The 18,772-nt window shown below is 39.0% G+C and overlaps 1 long non-coding RNA gene across 1 annotated transcript; it reads left to right on the top strand.

Moving 5' to 3' along the window:
* The first annotated feature begins 352 nt into the window (after window positions 1-352).
* Window positions 353-3,122, top strand: LOC142178623 (uncharacterized). The gene is made up of 2 exons (XR_012706893.1): window positions 353-432; window positions 2,878-3,122. It is a non-coding gene; the product is annotated as an uncharacterized LOC142178623 (long non-coding RNA).
* The last annotated feature ends 15,650 nt before the right edge of the window (window positions 3,123-18,772 follow it).

Here is an 18,772-nt window from a genome sequence, read left to right as displayed (position 1 = left end):
GAGAAAGAGAGACTTATTCTAAGAAAACTTGTCTAACAAGAAATTGGGTCAGTCGAGAGATTGATAATCCCAATTAAAGGGTTCAACTTAGAGATAGTAATAACCCGACTTGAGCTTTCATCAACCGTTTTGTTCAATACCCATTTGGACTTGAGAAAGCCAAATTGTCAAAATCACTCTCTGACCGAGAGGTATTGAGTGCGGAATTCGACCCCGACTCTTGTTGGGTTCTATTATTGTATCGACTGTTTTCATAACCTTGAATTAAGGTGTGAAATTGAACGAGATCAGTGATGCACACTACTTTGCCTCAAATTTGCACACCAATATAATCCACTTCCGTTGGCTCCTTTGCAGGTACGACGACCACTTCAAAAATACCTACTCATAGCCACGGGGCAAATGGACATGGAAAGTGTAACGACCCGACTGGTCATTTTTCTTTCTAGATCCTTGTTTATCCTATTTAAGATTTTCTATATGTGCTTTTCCTATTTTATAACTTGTGGAGATGGTTGGTTTGGTTTTGGAAGGGTTCTGGTTAAATCCAGAACACTTAGTTCCATAATAGTGGTCTAAGGTAGCCAAATTTTACGTGAATCAACACTTTGAGTAAACAATTTCGAAATCGAGATTTGAAGGTTCTAATAGGTTCATATGATGATTTATACTTGGGCGTATATTCAGATCGAGTTTCAGGTGGACCGGGGGAGTTTCAACACTTATTTTTGGAAGTTGCTTGAAGGTTTTAGAGTTTTTAAGTATGATTTGAAGTACACTTTGGGGTAGTCAATATCTGTTTAGAATTTTGAGCTTTGGAATAGGTTTATATTGTGATTTGTGCGTAAAATTTGGAGTCATTCCGAGTTATCTAAGTATGATTCATTGCGTTTGGAGTTGGTTAGAAGAAGTTTGAAGTTTAAAAGTTGATTAATTTGGTTTTGAGGTGCGATTCTTGGTTGCGATGTTATTTTATGTATTCCGAAACTTTGAGTAGGTCTGGATTAGGTTTATGGACTTGTTGGTATGATTGGACGGGGTCCCAGAAGCTCGAGTGAGCTTAGAATCACCTGGAGAATTTTTGAAGTTGGCAGATTTTGTAGGTGCTAGTGTGCTTCACAATCGCAAAGGGTGTTCCGCGATTGAGAGGGAGGATTTTTGGAGGAGAAGTTGATCGCTCTTCGCGAATGCGAAGAAGGCTCCACGAACGCGAAGAAGGCTCTGCGAATGTAAAGAAGGCTCCACGAATGCGAGGGAGGACCTGGCTCTCCTATGCAAAATGGGAGGTCCAAGAACGAACGGGAAGGAGGAAGAGGGCGGATGTTCTTGGCAGGCGTTAAGCCTTCGCAAATGCGGCTCTGGGACCGCAAACGCGAAGGGCAGAGGTCAAGAGGAATCACAAATGCGACCTGGCTATCGCGAACATGAAGATAATTTTTGGGCAGCTGGAGTTTTGGCCTTTGCGATCGTGAAGAGACTTCCGCGATCACATAGAGGAAGGACCCAGGCAGAATGCATTATTAATACGGGAATTAGGCTGATTTTCCCCATTTTTCATTTGGCTTGGACGATATTGGAGCTCTTTGGAGGGGTATTTTTATCAAGCATCATAAGGTAAGTGATTTCAACCAGTTATCAGTTAAATACATGAATTATTGGTAGATTTTAACATAGAAATTTATGGAATTTTGGGATTTTATTGAAGAACCAAGGGTTTAGTAAAAATAGAATTTGACCACGAAATTGATTATGGAATTGAGCACAAGTTATATATTTGAGTTTATAATGCCATAGATAACATTTATCTTCAAAACATTTCGAAATCCGGGCACGTGGGCCCAATGTTGACTTTGTGGAATTTCTAGTTGGGTTGGAAAATTACTCTAATAGTTAAATTATGAACTTTTGAGCATAAAATTATTAATTTATACGTCCTTTGATTAGTTTTGGGTTGCTCAGCATTGTTTTGAGGCGACTAGTGAGGTTTGAGAGCCAAGTAGAGGGCTTGGAAGCGAGGTAAGTGTCTTGCCTAATCTTGTAAGAGGGAAATTATTCCGTAGGTTTTCTGATTGTTGTGTGCTACTTGTTATGGGTGCTACGTATGTATGACATGACGAGAGTTCGTGCGTAATTAGAATTATATTTATGTCAGGATAGACATAAAACTTTACCATGCCTTATTTGTACTACTTGAACAAAATTTGTTAGTTTAGTTACTTAAATTTATAATTGAGATTGGATTAGAATTTATGTTAGACCGGCCTCTTTACCTTGAGTTTTGGCGGAATACTTGATTGTCGGTAAAAACAATCATGTCTTCCTTATATTCCTATCCTTGTGTTGTGTTTATGTGACCCGTAGTTCGGAAAGTTTCTTTATTCCTATGGATCGGGCCGTACGCCTCGGCAGTGCTATGAAATAGCATTATGGATCAGGACGTACGACCTCGACAATATATTTGAGATGCATCTATGGATCGGGCCGTAGGACCTCAGCAGTGTACACTATTATAATGGATCGGGCTGCATGACCTCGGCAGAGTTCGTGTATAATAATCGATAAAAGTCAGAATTCACATGAGATTTCCTTCTTGACTTGAGACTTGATATCTACTTGATTTTCTTGTTCGTTTAAGATAGCATATAGTACTTGAGGATTTCATATTATTACTACGTTGGAGGATCACGTTAGTTACAGTACTTATTTCATCGCTACATGTTGTATTTCATGCCTGTCTATTTTCATGTACTTTAATTATTGGACCACTAATAGTGTCATTGTCGACCCTTCGTTACTAATATTTCGAGGTTAGAAAATATACTTACTAACACACATTAATTTACGTACTCATACTACACTTCTACACCAATTGTGCAGGTACTGAGACAGGTACTTCAGGCGGTCATTCGGGCGGGCTATGCACTAGCCGGAGACTTAGTGGTGAGATGCTCTCCATGTCCTGATCTGTATAACCCAGAGTCTCCTTCTTGTTATATTTATCATTTCTGTCTATTTTATTTCAGACAATAGCTATAATGGTTTGTATATTTTACTAGATTGCTCGTGCACTTGTGACACCGGGTTTTGGGAATTTTAGTAGATGATTATGGTTGTACCGAATATTATCATCATTTTGCTTTATGTTTCATTCTTGCTTTATGGCTTAGTAAGAACATAAGTATGTATCCATGGTTTCTACACCTAATTTCATTTACTTAATAAAAACCCACGATTTGAAAGGTCTAAGAATGAATAGTTAAGTTGATGGTTCACCGTCGGCTTGCCTAACGACGACATTGGGCGCTATCACGGCATATGGTGGGAATTGGGTCATGACAGCTTTGCATCAAAGCACTAGGTTCACATAGGTCTCTTGAGTCATGAGCAGACCTAGTAGAGTCTTGCGGATGGGTGCGGAGACGTCCATACTTATCTTTGAGAGGCTATAGGGTGTTAGGAAACTTCTCTTTCTTCATCTCCTTTCGTGCAGTCAATGTTGTGCTAAGTATCTTTCTCTTATTCTCTGACAAATGGTGAGGACGCGTGCGATGACATTACCTAGCGGCAGAGGTGCGGCTCTGCCAGTTGTCAGAGGTAAAGGCAGAGACTGAGGGAGGGCCATAACTCCTGCTAGAGGACGAGGGCATCCTAGAGTTGCTCCGGTGATACCACCAGTGGATCTGTTGTAATTGAGGAGCAGGATGCGGCTCTTGTAGCTGAGTTGGCCCCGACAGACTTTATGACCTCACCGGGTTTTCAGGACGTCATGGGTCGTATGTTGTGGTTAATGGATTTTATGATACAAGATGGACTATTTCCAGCAGATCCGGCCACATCTCAGGCAGGAGGGGGAGCACGGACCTATACCACTCATGCGTCAGGGCAGACTGCTGCTATGTATTAGACCCTAGGAGCACTACCTGCGGGCGGGGTTCAGCAAGTTGTAGCAGTTAGAGCAAAGTCTAGACCGACCATGACCATTAAGGAGCAGAAGCGGTTGGACAGATGGACTAGTCTTCATCCTCCTGTCTTTCGTGGTGAGCAGTCAGAGGACCCACAAGATTTCATTGACCGTTGAAGGGAAAGGCTGCATATTATGGAGGTAGTGGAGTCCAATCGGGTGAACTTCACCACATTTCAGCTAGAGGGGAAGGCCCGCAAATGGTGGCAGTCTTATCTCCAGAGCAGTCCAGCAAGTTCACCTCCTTTGACTTGGGATCAGTTCACACGCCTCTTCAGGGAGAGATATATTCCACCCTTACAGATGGAAGAATTACGGGGTCAGTTCGAGCAGCTCAAGCAGGTTCAGATGTCCATGACCTATTATGAGGTGAGATCTCTGAGTTGTCTTGTCATGTAGCTATCATACTTCCCACAGATGCGGAGAGAGTGCAAAGGTTTATTGCGGGCTTGCTCTATGGGATTCAGGTGGCCCAAAAGGCATAGATGGGGACTCCTTACAATCTAGTTGTAGATATAGATCGTAGGATCGATCGTATTCGCAACCAGGGTAGAGAGTTCACATCGAGGGATAAGCGCCATCTGCATTCTAGGGAATTCAGCGGTGCCCCTTCTGGGGGCAGAGGTCGGTGAATGAGGGGCCAGCCTAGCATGCCCATGTATTCAGCACCACCGCTTGCTCAGGGTGCTACAACGCGGCCTTACTTTAATGCCATTCTAGATAGCACTTACCATCCACCAGCTATCCAAGGTTCCTCCAGTAGGTATTTAGATCATTAGGATCATACCTAGAGTCAGCAGTTTTCTGCATCGAGAGGTTTGTTCGAGTGCGGGGAGCTTGGTCATGTGAGGAGGTTTTGCCCCAGGCTTTGGGGAAATGCAGTATAGCAGGGCCACCAGCCCATCCGGCTGCCGCACTAGCTGCCGGACTGCCCGCCCGGCTGGCCAAAGGGGGAGGGTAGGTGGGTAAGGGTCACCCTAGAGGTGGAGGCCAATCAAGTGGCGCTCCGGCTAGATTCTATGCCTTCCCAGCCAAACCGGATGTTGTAGCCTCTGACGCCGTGATCACAAGTATTATTTCTGCTTGCCGTAAGGATGCTTTGGTACTATTCGATCCGGGGTCTACCTATTCCTATGTCTCTTCTCCATTTTCTCCTTATCTGGATGTATCTTGTGAGTCCTTGGGTGTTCTTGTATTTGTGTCCACGCCAGTGGGTGATTCTGCTGTTGTGGATTGAGTTTACTAATCCTGTGTAGTGACTTTCTATAGATAAGACCAGGGCGGACCTTCTATTGCTTGATATGATTCTCAATTTCCATGCTAATATTGTTACCTTGGCGATGGCAGAGTTGCCTAGGTTGGAGTGGAGAGGTTCATCTAATAGTAAATCTAGTCGGGTTATCTTTTTCTTGAAGGCTCGACATATGGTTGAGAAGGGTTGTTTGGCCTATCTGGACATTGTTCGAGATATTGTTGTGGAGAATCCCATGATATATTCAGCGCTCATGGTGCGGGAGTTTTCCGATGTATTTTCTGCTGATCTACCAAGCATGCCACCGGATCGTGATATCGATTTCGAAATTGATTTGGCACTAGTCACCCAGCCTATCTCTATTACGTCTTATCGTATGACTCTAGTGGAGTTGAGAGAGTTAAAGGAGCAGCTTCAGGAGTTGCTCAAGAAGGTATTCATCAAGCGGAGTATGTTGCCTTGGGGTGCACCGGTATTATTTGTGAAGAAAAAGGATGGGAGTATGCGGATGTGCATTAACTACCGCCAGCTGAACAAAGTCACCATCAAGATTAAGTACCGATATCTTCTCATAACCTCATATCATGTACCGAGGTAAAGCACTACAACTACAAATAGCGACAACACATCATACTCTGTTGCCGCGCGCAACCTGATCCCAATACTTATCACAATATCCGTTACGGCATGCAACCCGATCCCAATATCATTTCACAATATTTGTTGCAGCGTGCAACCCGTTCCCAATATCAACTCATTAACACGAACTACTCAACACAACCAAATTCCGTAATCTCAGCACAAAAGGAAATAAAGTGTATAGAACATCAAGGAACTACCAATACAAACAGAGAATAACCAATACCTCGTATTCACAAACCTCGACAATTCATCAATACAAGAATAGCCAAAATACTTTCACAATCGGACACAATATAATAAAGTGCACAAATAAGGTAAGGACAATAAAGACAAGTAAAGACATGCATCAATGAAGATATATAGTTAATACATGTAGGAACATATAGTAGGTAAGCAAGTATTGATTGAAGAATAAATAAACCAAAACATGTAGCAACTAATTGACAAATACCAAATAAGACATAAGTGACAAGTAAGGACATGTAGCAAATCAAAGCGTGTAACGAAATATAACATATAATAAATAAAGATATAAAGGTAAATAGCCCAACGCACATGATTTAACCCATGATAACACATATACACTCATCACCTCGCATATACGTCTCCCCATACATAGTTCACGTAAGAAATAGACCAACAAGTCCTAATTCTCTCAAGTCAAAGTTAAACACGATACTTACCTCTTTTGCCACAAATCAACAACCAATCACGGCCTTATCTTTCGAACAAGCCTCCAAACCAACCAAATCTAACCAATGATCAATCAAACAATTCAAAATAAGCTTTAGAAACTACCCGCGAATGAAAAAGGTTCAATTTTGATTATTTTTGAAAAATTCAACAAAAGTCAACCCAAGGTAGCTTGGTCTGAGATTCGAACCAAAATCTGATTACCCATTCACCCTGGAGCCCAGTTATGTGATTTTTTTCAAAATTCGATCTCAATTTGAGGTCTAAATCTTAATTTTACAAAATCCCTAAATTCTACCCAAAACCCCTAATTTCTACCATGCAATACTTAGATTTGATGTTAAAAATTCATGAAAATTTATTGAAAACTAGTTGACGTTGCTTATAAATGATTTTGGGAATAAACGCTCTCAAGGAAATCTCCTTAGAGTATTTAGGGTTGAAAAATAGTGTAAAATGAGTTAAGTCCCGATTTATTCCTCTTTTACTCAACTGCATGTATCGCAACTGCAAACCCTTACTCGAATTGCAAAGCCCGTATTTGCGAAACACTGATTGCAAAAGCAACCGCAGAAGTCGCAAATGCGACACCCCCTTGCATATGCGAGCCAAGCTTCGCAAATGCAAAGCTGCCCAACACTACACTACATCGCAAATGCGATGTCAGAGTCACAAACACAGTAAACTTCACAAAAATGACTCATTCTTCGCAAATGTAAAGACCTAGCTCCCTGCCCATGTTCGCAAATGCGATCACTTGACTGCAATAGCGAGGCTCCAAATGCGAGCCAGACCTCGCAAATGCGAGATCTGCAAGCTTGCACCAGCACAACCTTGCACCAGCAATCCCAATACAATTCCGCAATACATCTGAAACTCAATCGAGCCCCTCGGGCTCCAAATCGAACATGCACACAAGTGTAATATCATCCTACAAACATTCTCGCTATCTCAAATCATCAAAATAACATCAAATAATAAGAATCGATCATCAAAACTCAAGATTTTAACTTAAAACTCAATTCCACGATTTTTCACATAACCCGCCGAAATGCACTCGAGTAACCCTGGACCCCAACCAAACATGCGTACAAGTCCAAAAACATCATACAAACCTACCGGAATTGTCAAAACACCGATCCGAGGTCGTTTACCAAAAATATTGAGTATGGTCAACTCAAGTATCAGTTTAGGCCAAAAATAATATTTTATTCAAAATTTCGTAAATGCTTTTTGAAAAGCGACACGGACCACTCACACAAATCAAGAAATATCGAATGAAGCTATGAGAGGTCTCAGAACACAAAAATTAAGGCTAGTGCTCAAAACGACCTATCGGGTCGTCACACTGCTTCACTGAAGAACCATGTCTAGAAGACGAACCTGCTGAAGTTCTTTAATTATTTAGGTTTGAGTCATTTGTTATTTAGTTTTAACCTGTTTTGCTTGTTGAAAAGTGTAATTGTAGGTTAATAATTTTAAAGAGTTTGTTTTAGATTTCTAGGCTAGAGTGTATAGTTTAGAAAGGGATAGCTACAATTGAATTGATTGTAATGATTAGATACTCGAGTAAGTCCTTTCGGTTATTGAGTTGTAACGTGAAAGTGCTATTTGAAGTAAGTAAAGTTTTGAGGAAAATTCTAGGAGGGTAGATCGTAGTTTTTATTCTCTCGAGCAAGAAGGTTTTTCATGTAAAAATTATTTTCTATTTAATTTCTGCACTTTACTTTCTGTTTGTATCTTGAATTCTTACGTTAAAGTATCAGGTTCTTTAACATGTGAAAATCAAATACAACAAAATTCATCTCCTTCTTGTATATGGGTTCATCCTAAAATAATAGTTATATATAAAAAAGGGAAAAGGGTCAAAAATAACCTTCTACTATGAGAAAAAGTTCATTTATACCCTCCGTTATACTTTTGGTTCACCCTTACCCCCGATGTTATAAAAGTGATGCAAAAATATCCCTCCTCCGTTAAGGCCCTCCACCATGGCCACAATTATTCCACGCGGACTGATATTTCGCTGAGGTGGACGCCACATGGCATGCCACGTCACCATACCAACCCCATTTTACCCTCTCCCCCTACTTCTTCTTCTTCCACCACCATCTCCTCCCTTACCCAACCACCACTGCCACATTTTTCTTTTTCTCTTTTTGAATTCAAAAAGAAATCGCAAAGACCACTACCTTATTTCCATAGTTTCATTACTGCTGCCACATCTCCTTTCTAAATTGCCGCATCTCACATTAATTTTGAACTTTTGGCGTTTATTATATTGAAGGAAAAAAAATGCCAGCCACCGTTCTCTTACTCTATTAGGCGAAATCTATCAGCTATTAGCAAATTATCCGTTGGAATACCATATTAAGAACCATTAAACTAGAACAAGATCCGACTATTACAAAAAGTTCCATATACTAACATATAATAATTGAATTCAAATCCTAAATAGTAAAAAGCTAAAACCTTTCATATCTGGTTATAGTCACAGCCAAACCATGGATAAAAAGTAAAATCATAGTACCAGTGTACCCACGACTTCGACATACTGAAAAATTATGAATCACAGGCAGATTGAAAAGTTAAATTCGTCATATAAAACAAGAAGAATTTCTGGCACAAATTAGTATAAGTTGGCATGAAAAATCAAATGCCTCTAAGAATCAGCAGAAATTAGTAATCAACAAATATTACTTTTTTATTTAAATATTTATTTTTGAGTGATGGTTGGGTGAAGGGGGAGATAGTGATGGAAGAAGAGAACGTGGAGGGAGGGGTAAAATGGAGTTGGAACGGTGAGATGACATGTCATGTGGCATCCACCTCAGCTAAATGTCAATCCACGTGGGATGATGGTGGCCATGGTGGAGGGCCTTAAGGAAGGAGGGGTATTTTTGCACCACTTTTATAACGTTAGGGATAAGGGTGAACCAAAAGTATAACGGAAGGTATAAATAATCCTTTTCGCATGGTAGAAGAAATATTTTTGACCCTTTTCCCCATTAAAAAAATGGTTTGTATATTTTGTGCATCTAAAGATGGAACCACCGAAAAAGAATCCAACACACAAATTGGAGGATCAAGTAAATACTTAGATATACAGTACATGGATACTTATATTATATGGGGTTAGTAGACAGTAACGCTGAAAGATCGTGGCAAATCCACATTGCATTAATCAACTTGTCCTTTGTCTGACGTCAATTGATTGTTCCTGTTTACTGTTTTTATTTGGAGGGGCTGCTCTTTCTTGAAGATAGGGGACAAACCGGTACTGTAACTTTCCCTTTGTGCAAGGGTATCTCATCACGCAATTCTGATTTCCATGGCTGTCAAATTGAACACGTTTTTTTTTTCTTTGAAGCTCCAATTAATTTAAATACATCGTGTATGGTTTATTAAAGGAAGAAACACTCGTAACAAAAAATAAATATCATTCTCGAGTTTCTCGAGTCTGAAACTGCTGATTAAGAATATAAAGATCTTATAAATTCTAACACAACCCTTATTGGTCACATTTTCTTATTTTGACTATTTGTTTTTTCCCGTGTATTTGGTTTTCATTTTTATTTAGAAGGGGAAGCGGGAGGATTTGTAACTTGTAAATGTAAAGGTCGATTTAAATTACGTAATTTCTATATAATGAAAATGTAAGGAACCTTTTTAGTATACATATACTTTAATTGATTATAACATATTAGTCACTTTACTTTTAAGTTGTCAAATTAAACTAACTAAAAATAATTGCATTATATTGTGAACACTTAACTTTATAATATAAAAATTTATAAATGATCAATGTACAAAAATTAAACTCGATTAAGTCCTTTCCCTGTTCGCTAGAGCAAAATGATGAAATTTGAGCACCACACATCAACTTCGAGCTGGTTATTAAAATTAAGTTTCAAAAAGAAGAGCTGCTGTTAGGTGAAATTTTATCTGCATAATCGGACGTTTATACTAATTTAATAAATATATAGATATGTTTTTATGAACATGAATATTATTAAACTATAATTAATTAATATATTTTTTATTTTAATTTATTACTTAATCATAGTAAACTAATACGTTTTATTGTAAACATCTGGTGTGTATAAATTTTTAGCGTTGTGGTAATAACGTAACGTCACAATACTTGTAGTTATCAATTAAGCCTGCTCATAGCAAAACCTCTAGAATTAATTTAAAGATCTTCTGGACAAAGTCTAGCCTATCAGATCTCCATGAAATATGCTTATAAACCAATTGCTTGGATTTATAAACCAAGATTTTTCAAAGATTCTCTCTGACCTACTACATAAATCTTAAATAAACTGACTCTATTGAATCTTTAACAAATTCTCTTTATTCCAATGACAGCGTGCAAATAAATCGAATCGCACCATAACGGGAAAATCACAAATCTTTTGTTTATATAGGTCAAAAACCTCAGTAGTGTTAGAGAACTTACTTTGGATCTTAAAAAGCGGCTAAGCATTTTTTTACGTGTAACCTTTTATAGATTTTAAGTACTAGATTTTATCGAACTATTTTCATGCTTGCAAAATTTTCTATACTTTTAATTTCCTTATATATATATATATATATATATATATATATATATATATATATACCTCTCTATAACAACATCCCTATATAACAACACTTCTCTATAAAAGCCAAACTTTTTCGCAACCAATTTTTATGTTATGTTATAATATATGTTCTCTATAACAGCACTTCGCTATAACATCCAAAAATATTCGGAACAAACGAGGCTGTTATAGAGAGGTTTAACTGTATATCACAACTATTTCAAATAATGGACCCCGATTTTAACCAACTTGTAATGTAATGAAAAAAAGATGTTGCAAAATATATTTTGTCCTATAATATCAATTTTTTAAAAATAATTAAATACTCAATTTTTTATCAGGAAAATCAAGTATCAAGTCCAAAAATATAACAAAAATATATCTACCTCGAGGCGCCAGGATGTGGTTGAGTATCATCTGTAATTCGGAAAAGGGCCAAAACCGCCCCTAAGTATAAGAATTGGTATAAAAATATCGTTCGTCCACCTATTAGAATAAAAATGCCTCTACCGTTATTTTTTTGGTTCAATATTACTCTTATTAATAACAAAAAAATTTGAAAAAAAATTAATTAATATCTACGTGTCACCATCCCATTGGCCTAACTTAAATTTCACCCCAAATATAATTAAACCAACCTGTAACTCGTCCGAATATTAACCTGGTCCGATTTTAAAATACAGCTCTCTCTCTCTCTCTCTCTCTCTCTCTCTCTCTCTCTCTCTCTCTCTCTCTCTCTCTCTCTCTCTCTCTCTCTATGCCTTCTTCTCCTCTTGCTGCTTGGGCGGAATCCACCGTATCCGTCGGAAATGGCAACAAACACAGTAGCCCCATCTCACTTGCAAATTATGAATAGAAAATCTTTTTTTTTAAACTAGATTTAACATAGTAATCTACTCGAGAAAATAGAATCCATGATAACAAAAAAGAATTCAAAAGAAGTAAACAAATACTAGTGAAGAAATTATCAAAAACATTATCAACTATTATTAGTACATCATATGAACCCAATGTGTGTGAAATGTGACAATTGCAAAATACCTATTACACATAGCAGAAAAAGCTTACATATTAATAGAACAAATAGCGAAATAGATTTAAAATAGAAACATACATTACATAACAGTAAAAAAAACAAGAAGTAATTTGTCATATTTTCACAAAGGAATGAAAAACAATAGTAAAGAAAACTTCGAGAAATTTCGAATAAAAAAACTTACACGATAAAGAATACCCATTACACAAACAAAAAAGAATCAAAACTTTTTGGCATAAAGAAGAATATAACACTTCCTTCCATCTTTCATAAAAATGATTCTAATAGAGAACTTAATTTTGGGTTTGCCTCATCAATAATTGTAGACATACAACTCGTACAAAAACCCTCACCAAAATAAAAATGGCAGAGAGAGAGTTACGTTTTAAAATTGGGGCGGATTAATATCCGGACGGATTACGAGTGGGTTTAATTATAATTTGGCTTAGTGTTACACCCTGTGCGTCCCAAAGTGACGTACAATCAGATCTCTCTATAACAACATCCCTGTATAACAACACTTCTCTATAAAAGTCAAGTTTTTTCGGAACCAATGTTTATGTTATGTTATAATATATGTTCTCTATAACAGCACTTCGCTATAACATCCAAAGATATTCAGAACAATTGAGGTTGTTATAGAGAGGTTTGACTGTATAATGAATATGAGACTTGTTAATCATGATTTAAATGAGTTTAAAGTCATAATATGACTACATATGATGTTTGGATATAAAATATAAAGTTTGGTAAAAATCGAATTTAAGTTGCGGAAAAACCTACTAAGGATTTGCCTTCTAACGAAACTTTTTGAGCAATATATTTTGTGTGTTTTATGAGGTCTACCTGGGACATATTATATACCAAATTGAAGGTCTTGTAATTTAGTTTTCAGTGCTCTTAACCGTTCGTTCATACGACATCCGGATAAAAAGATATAAGCATCGGAAGATGGGCGAATGAGAGGGTGCCAAGCTAGCACCTCTTTGACTTTTCAAAATATATATATATATATATATATATATATATATATATATATATATATATATATATATATCCCGCCTTGTCACGCCGCATGTGCAAATATCCACAGACCACGACTAAAATAAGACCATAAACTTACCCTTAGCTCTCTACAAGAGTTTCAAAGAAGAATAACATCCCGGGTACAAAATCAAGAAGCGATAACATTAGAATGATTCCTACGACATAAGTATTGCTATATCGCCTCTCTTTTTCTTTGTAGTTTGAGTTTTATAAGGTACTTCATAGTTAAGAAAATTCCTACTTTCTGTATTTAAGCTTTTAAATATCAAGGAAGGTTGATAAATTCGTCACGGAATGGTGATCGGAAGCCGTGAGTTTGATTTATTTTACTTTTAGTGGACTGTTTTGTAGTCCACTCGTGTTGGACTAATTTGCTGATGATTTATGGAGTTTGAAAGGATAAAGGGCATGGAGAAATGCCACATGTGGTAGGGTAGTGGGCTGGTCGCTCGTTGTTGCAATTTCAGGCTAATTGATAACTTGTTGATTGGGTATGTTATGGTATATTTGAATTTTTTGTTGTATTAAAGGTCCCGAATTGTAGTTAGGTTATTTTTGAGTTGTTGGTTATATCGTGTTGTTGTCTCACCTATAGTAGGCTTGAGGGAGCAGTAAAATCAGGGGAAATACTACCCGTTTTATTTTAGAATTGAGTTATCATTTGAGATATATTAGCGCCATCTACGTTGTACATGAATTTCTTTATTATAGGGTTGGAGCGCTAGTTGTCATAAGCTTGTTGTTGAGTTGCATTGACGACTTGAGGTATGTTAAGGCTATACCTTCTTTCTTTTTGGCATGACCCATATGATACAACGAAATGAGCAAGCATGCAACTTTCACAAATGATTCTATTCCTAGAATTACTAGGGTTGCCTATATTCTTGATTCCCCATATGTCATACTATCATATCGTCTGTTCATGGGTCTCATAATATTCTGAGAGATTTTATTGGCTTACTTCATTATGCATTGCATTCATTTATACATGTATATTGACCCATGACCAGATAGCGTTATATACGCATACAGTATATGTATATGGGGTATGGGGAAAGGTTATGGCGTTATATACGCACCACCACCTGATCAGCTGGCATACATTGATGATTTCGCCCACCGAGGCCGAGATGATATAATGAGTTGCCCTCAGAGGCTTGATAATGTTATGTACGCATATACCTATACATGATATGACATTTATATGCATATGCATGACATTATAAATGTTTCATGATTCACAGAGCTATTCAGGCTTACACGTTGAGTCGTTTACTCCATGTTTCTTTCATTTTTTTTATATACTAATTTTTATATCTTACATATCCGGTACATTATTTGTACTGACGCCCCTATTTCATGGGGGCCTGCGTTTCATGCCCGCAAGTGCAGGTGGACAGGCTGACGGTTCCCCTTCTTACGATCCTTGCTTAGCAAGAAATGGTGTGCTCTATTTGATCCGGAGCTGCTTTTGGATTTTGGTACGATATATTTGTATACATATATGGGTATGACGGGACCCAGTCACATCATTTATATAGTAGTACACCCTATTAGAGGTCTGTAGACTGTCATGTATAGTTGGATAGTATGTGGCCTTGTCGGCTCGCTCTACCGTATTCTGTATATATATGTATATATATATCTTTTGGGCATGTTTTTCCGCTTATGTTATTCACATGAATCAGTAGTTTATTTTCAGACGTTATGCATGACCTATACTTATTTCATGTTTATATCTTAGACGTATGCTTAGGGGTGTTCGACAGGTAGAACTCGAGCACTCATCACGACCCATCGGTTTAGGTCGTGACAAAAGTGGTATCAAAGAAGTTCTATCCTAGGGTTGTCTACAGATCGTGTCTAGTAGAGTCTTGTTTATGAGTGTGTTGTGCACCACACTTATAAACAGGAGGCTGCAGGACATATACGATATTATCCTCCCTTATTATCATAGATCGTGCGATATAATGATTCATTTTCCTAACGTATGTTATGTTTTTAGCGATGCCTAAGAAGGCCACAGCCGCCCAGAAGGGCAAGTCCATGGCTAATGAGACTACGAGTCGAGCGCCACGAGTTACTAGGGCTCGGGGAAAGCCTTAGAGTGATACTCCATCTCAAACTTCACATACCCCACCCTCTCTATAATAGATCCGAGGGGCACCAGCTCCAGCGCCCACCCCAATACCCCCATCTCCTCAGTCATATGCATCGGGTCAGGAGATGAGAGATGTTATTCAACTATTGACTCGATTAGTGGCCGCACAGGCTGCACGCCAGGAGGTAGGTATTGGTCATGCAGATAGGTCCATCAGTGCGAGGGTTCGTGATTTCATTAATTTGAACCCTCTGATATTCATTGGAGCAGATCCAAACGAGAACCCTCAGGTATTTATCGATAGGATGCAGAGGAATTTGAGGGTAATGAAGGCCACTGCGACTGAGTCAGTGGAGCTAGCTTCCTATAGACTTCGAGATGTTACAGTTATTTGGTAAGAGTCTTGGAAGTCATCCAAAGGTGAGGATGCCCTTCCAGCATTATGGCAGGAGTTTACTGAGGATTTTCTTCGTCATTGTTTGCCACTAGATCTTAGACGGGCCAGAGTTGATAGGTTATTGACCCTTCGGTTGGGTAATATGAGTGTTCAGGAGTACAACCTTCAGTTTGATTCTTTGGCTAGGTATTCTCCCACTATTGTAGCTAGGATGGAGGATCGGGTTCACCGGTTCGTGATGAGGTTGGAGCCACACCTACTTAATGACTGTATGTCAGTCTCACTTCAGCCAGGCATGGATATTTCTCATATTCAGGCATACACTCAGGGTGTAGAGGAGCGCAAATAGAAGTAGAGGTCCAATCGTGAGCATGATAGGGGCCAGAGTAAGAGAGCGAGATCTTCAAGGTCCTTCTGGTGAGTTTCGAGGTGGTCAGAGATAGCAGTATCTGAGGTATACAGCCCAACCATCGGCTAGTGCACCCCCTCAGTTTGTCGGTAGGAGATTTGATCGTTCCACATATTTAGGGCCCAATCAGAGTTTTAGGGCCTCTAGTTCTCAGTATAAGGGTGAGTCAAGTCAGATGAGGCCCCTTGCCACGATGTGCTCAGTGTGGTAAGCAGTATGTCGGGCAGTGCCTTGTGGGGTTGGTTATTTGTTATACGCCTGGTTATCCAGGCCATGTTATGAGAGATTGTCTGACGAGAGGTGGTACCGGTATAGTTCAGCCAGTAGGATCTGTAGTTGGTTCGTCATCATCAGTACACCCCCTGGGCAAGGTTTACAAGCACTCGTCGGTCGGGTATAGGCAGAAGTAGAGCATCTAGCTCGAGCGGTCCTGAGAACCGTATTTATGCATTAGAGGGTCGACAGGATCAGCAGTCGTCACCTGATGTTGTTACAGGTATATTATCAGTCTCCTCATATGATGTATATGCATTGATTGATCCAGGTTCCACCTTATCATACGTCACTCTGTTGGTTGCTAGTAAGTTTGGGATAGAACCTGAGTTGATTGAACCTTTTGAGGTGTCTACACCTGCTGGGAATCAAGTGATAGCTAGACGGGTATATAGAGATTGTATAGTAGTAGTTCATAGTCGTTCTACAGTAGTAGACCTGATTGAGTTAGATATGGTAGAATTTGATGTTACAATGGGTATGGATTGGTTGGCTTATTTTTATGATAACGTTGATTGTAGATCAAAGATGGTTCGATTCCAGTTTCCAGGGGAGCCAGTTCTGGAGTGGAAAGGTAATACTGCATCGCCGAGAGGCAGATTTATTTCCTATCTCAAGTCAGGGAAGATGATCAGAAAGGGCTATATTTATCACTTAGTTTGGGTATAGGATGTGAAAGTAGAGTCACCGACCCTTCAGTCTATCCCGGTGGTTAATGGGTTTCCTAGTGTTTTTCCCGATGAGCTTCCAGGCCTTCCGCCAGAGCGGGAGATTGAGTTTGATATTGACATATTACCAGATACTCAACCAATATATATTCCTCCTTATAGAATGGCACCTGCAAAGCTGAGAGAGTTGGAAGAACAATTGAGGGATTTGCTTGAAAAAGGCTTTATCAGACCCAGTACATCACCGTGGGGAGCATATGTGTTATTTGTGAAAAAGAAAGATGGTTCCTTGCGGATGTGTATCGATTACAGGCAGTTGAATAAGGCAACAATCAAGAATAAGTACCCGCTCCTGAGTATTGATGATTTATTTGATCAGTTGTAGGGTGCCAGGTGCTTCTCGAAGATACACTTGAGGTCTGGGTACCATCAGGTAAGGGTTAAAGAGAAAGATATTCCGAAGACAACATACAAGACTAGATACGGGCACTTTCAGTTTCGTGTTATGTCGTTCAGGTTGACTAATGCCCCAGCAGTATTCGTGGACTTGATGAACCGTGTGTTCAGACCCTTTCTAGATCTGTTCGTGATTGTATTTATAGATGATATTTTGGTTTACTCCCATTCCGAAGATGAGCATGCAGATCATTTGTGTACTGTGCTCAGAGTTCTACAAGAAAGGAAGTTGTACGCAAAATTCTGTAAATGTGAATTCTAGTTGAATCCTGTAGCTTTCCTTGGACATATTATTTCAGGTGAGGGTATCCGGGTTGATACACAGAAGATTGAGGCAGTGAAGACTTGGCCTAGACCCACGACACCGACAGAGGTTCGTAGCTTCCTGGTTTTGGCAGGTTATTACAGGAGATTTGTAGAGGGATTTTCTTCTCTTCCAGCAGCATTGGCAAAGTCTATTGAAAGACTATGATGTTGATATTTTATACCATCCAGGAAAGGCGAATGTAGTAGCCGACGCCCTCAGCCGTAGATCCATGGGTGGATACGGCACATCCATGGGTAGCCTATCATATTTACAGCCAGAGAAGAGTGAGATTGCTCATGAGATTCATCAACTAGCTAATCTTGGACTTCGATTACTAGATTCAGGTGATACCAGAGTTACTATTCATGACACGACAACATCCTATTTAGTATTTGAAGTAAAGGAACACCAGTATGAGGATCATGTGCTAGCTCATTAAAGAGATACAGCCCCTCAAAAGGAGAAGACTCCATTTGAGATTACAGGATATGGAGTCCTCAAATATTGAGGTCGATTATGTGTTCCTAATGTGGCAGGGCTGCGCCAGCAAGTTATGGGAGAAACTCACTATTCTCGTTATTCTATTCATCCAGGAGCGACAAAGATGTATCATGATATCAGGGAAATATACTGCTGGGACAAAATGAAGAAAGATATAGCAGGGTTTGTTGCTCAGTGCCCTAATTGTCAGCAGGTTAAGATTGAGCATCAAAAACCCGGTGGATTATTGTAGGCTATAGAGATTCCGACTTGGAAATGGGAAGTAATTAATATGGATTTCATCATAGGGTTACCTTGTACGCAACGTATGTTCGATTTTATATGGGTGATTATTGATAGACTTACAAAATTAGCTCATTTTCTACCGGTCAGGACTACGTATTTAGTAGAGAATTATGCAAGGCTTTACATTAAGGAGATAGTACGACTTCATGGTGTCCCTATAT

This window comes from Nicotiana tabacum, chromosome 24, assembly GCF_000715075.1.
Source record: "Nicotiana tabacum cultivar K326 chromosome 24, ASM71507v2, whole genome shotgun sequence".
Taxonomy (NCBI): domain Eukaryota; kingdom Viridiplantae; phylum Streptophyta; class Magnoliopsida; order Solanales; family Solanaceae; genus Nicotiana; species Nicotiana tabacum.
Note: the sequence above shows the minus strand (reverse complement) of the source record. Positions and strands in the feature narration are given on the sequence as shown.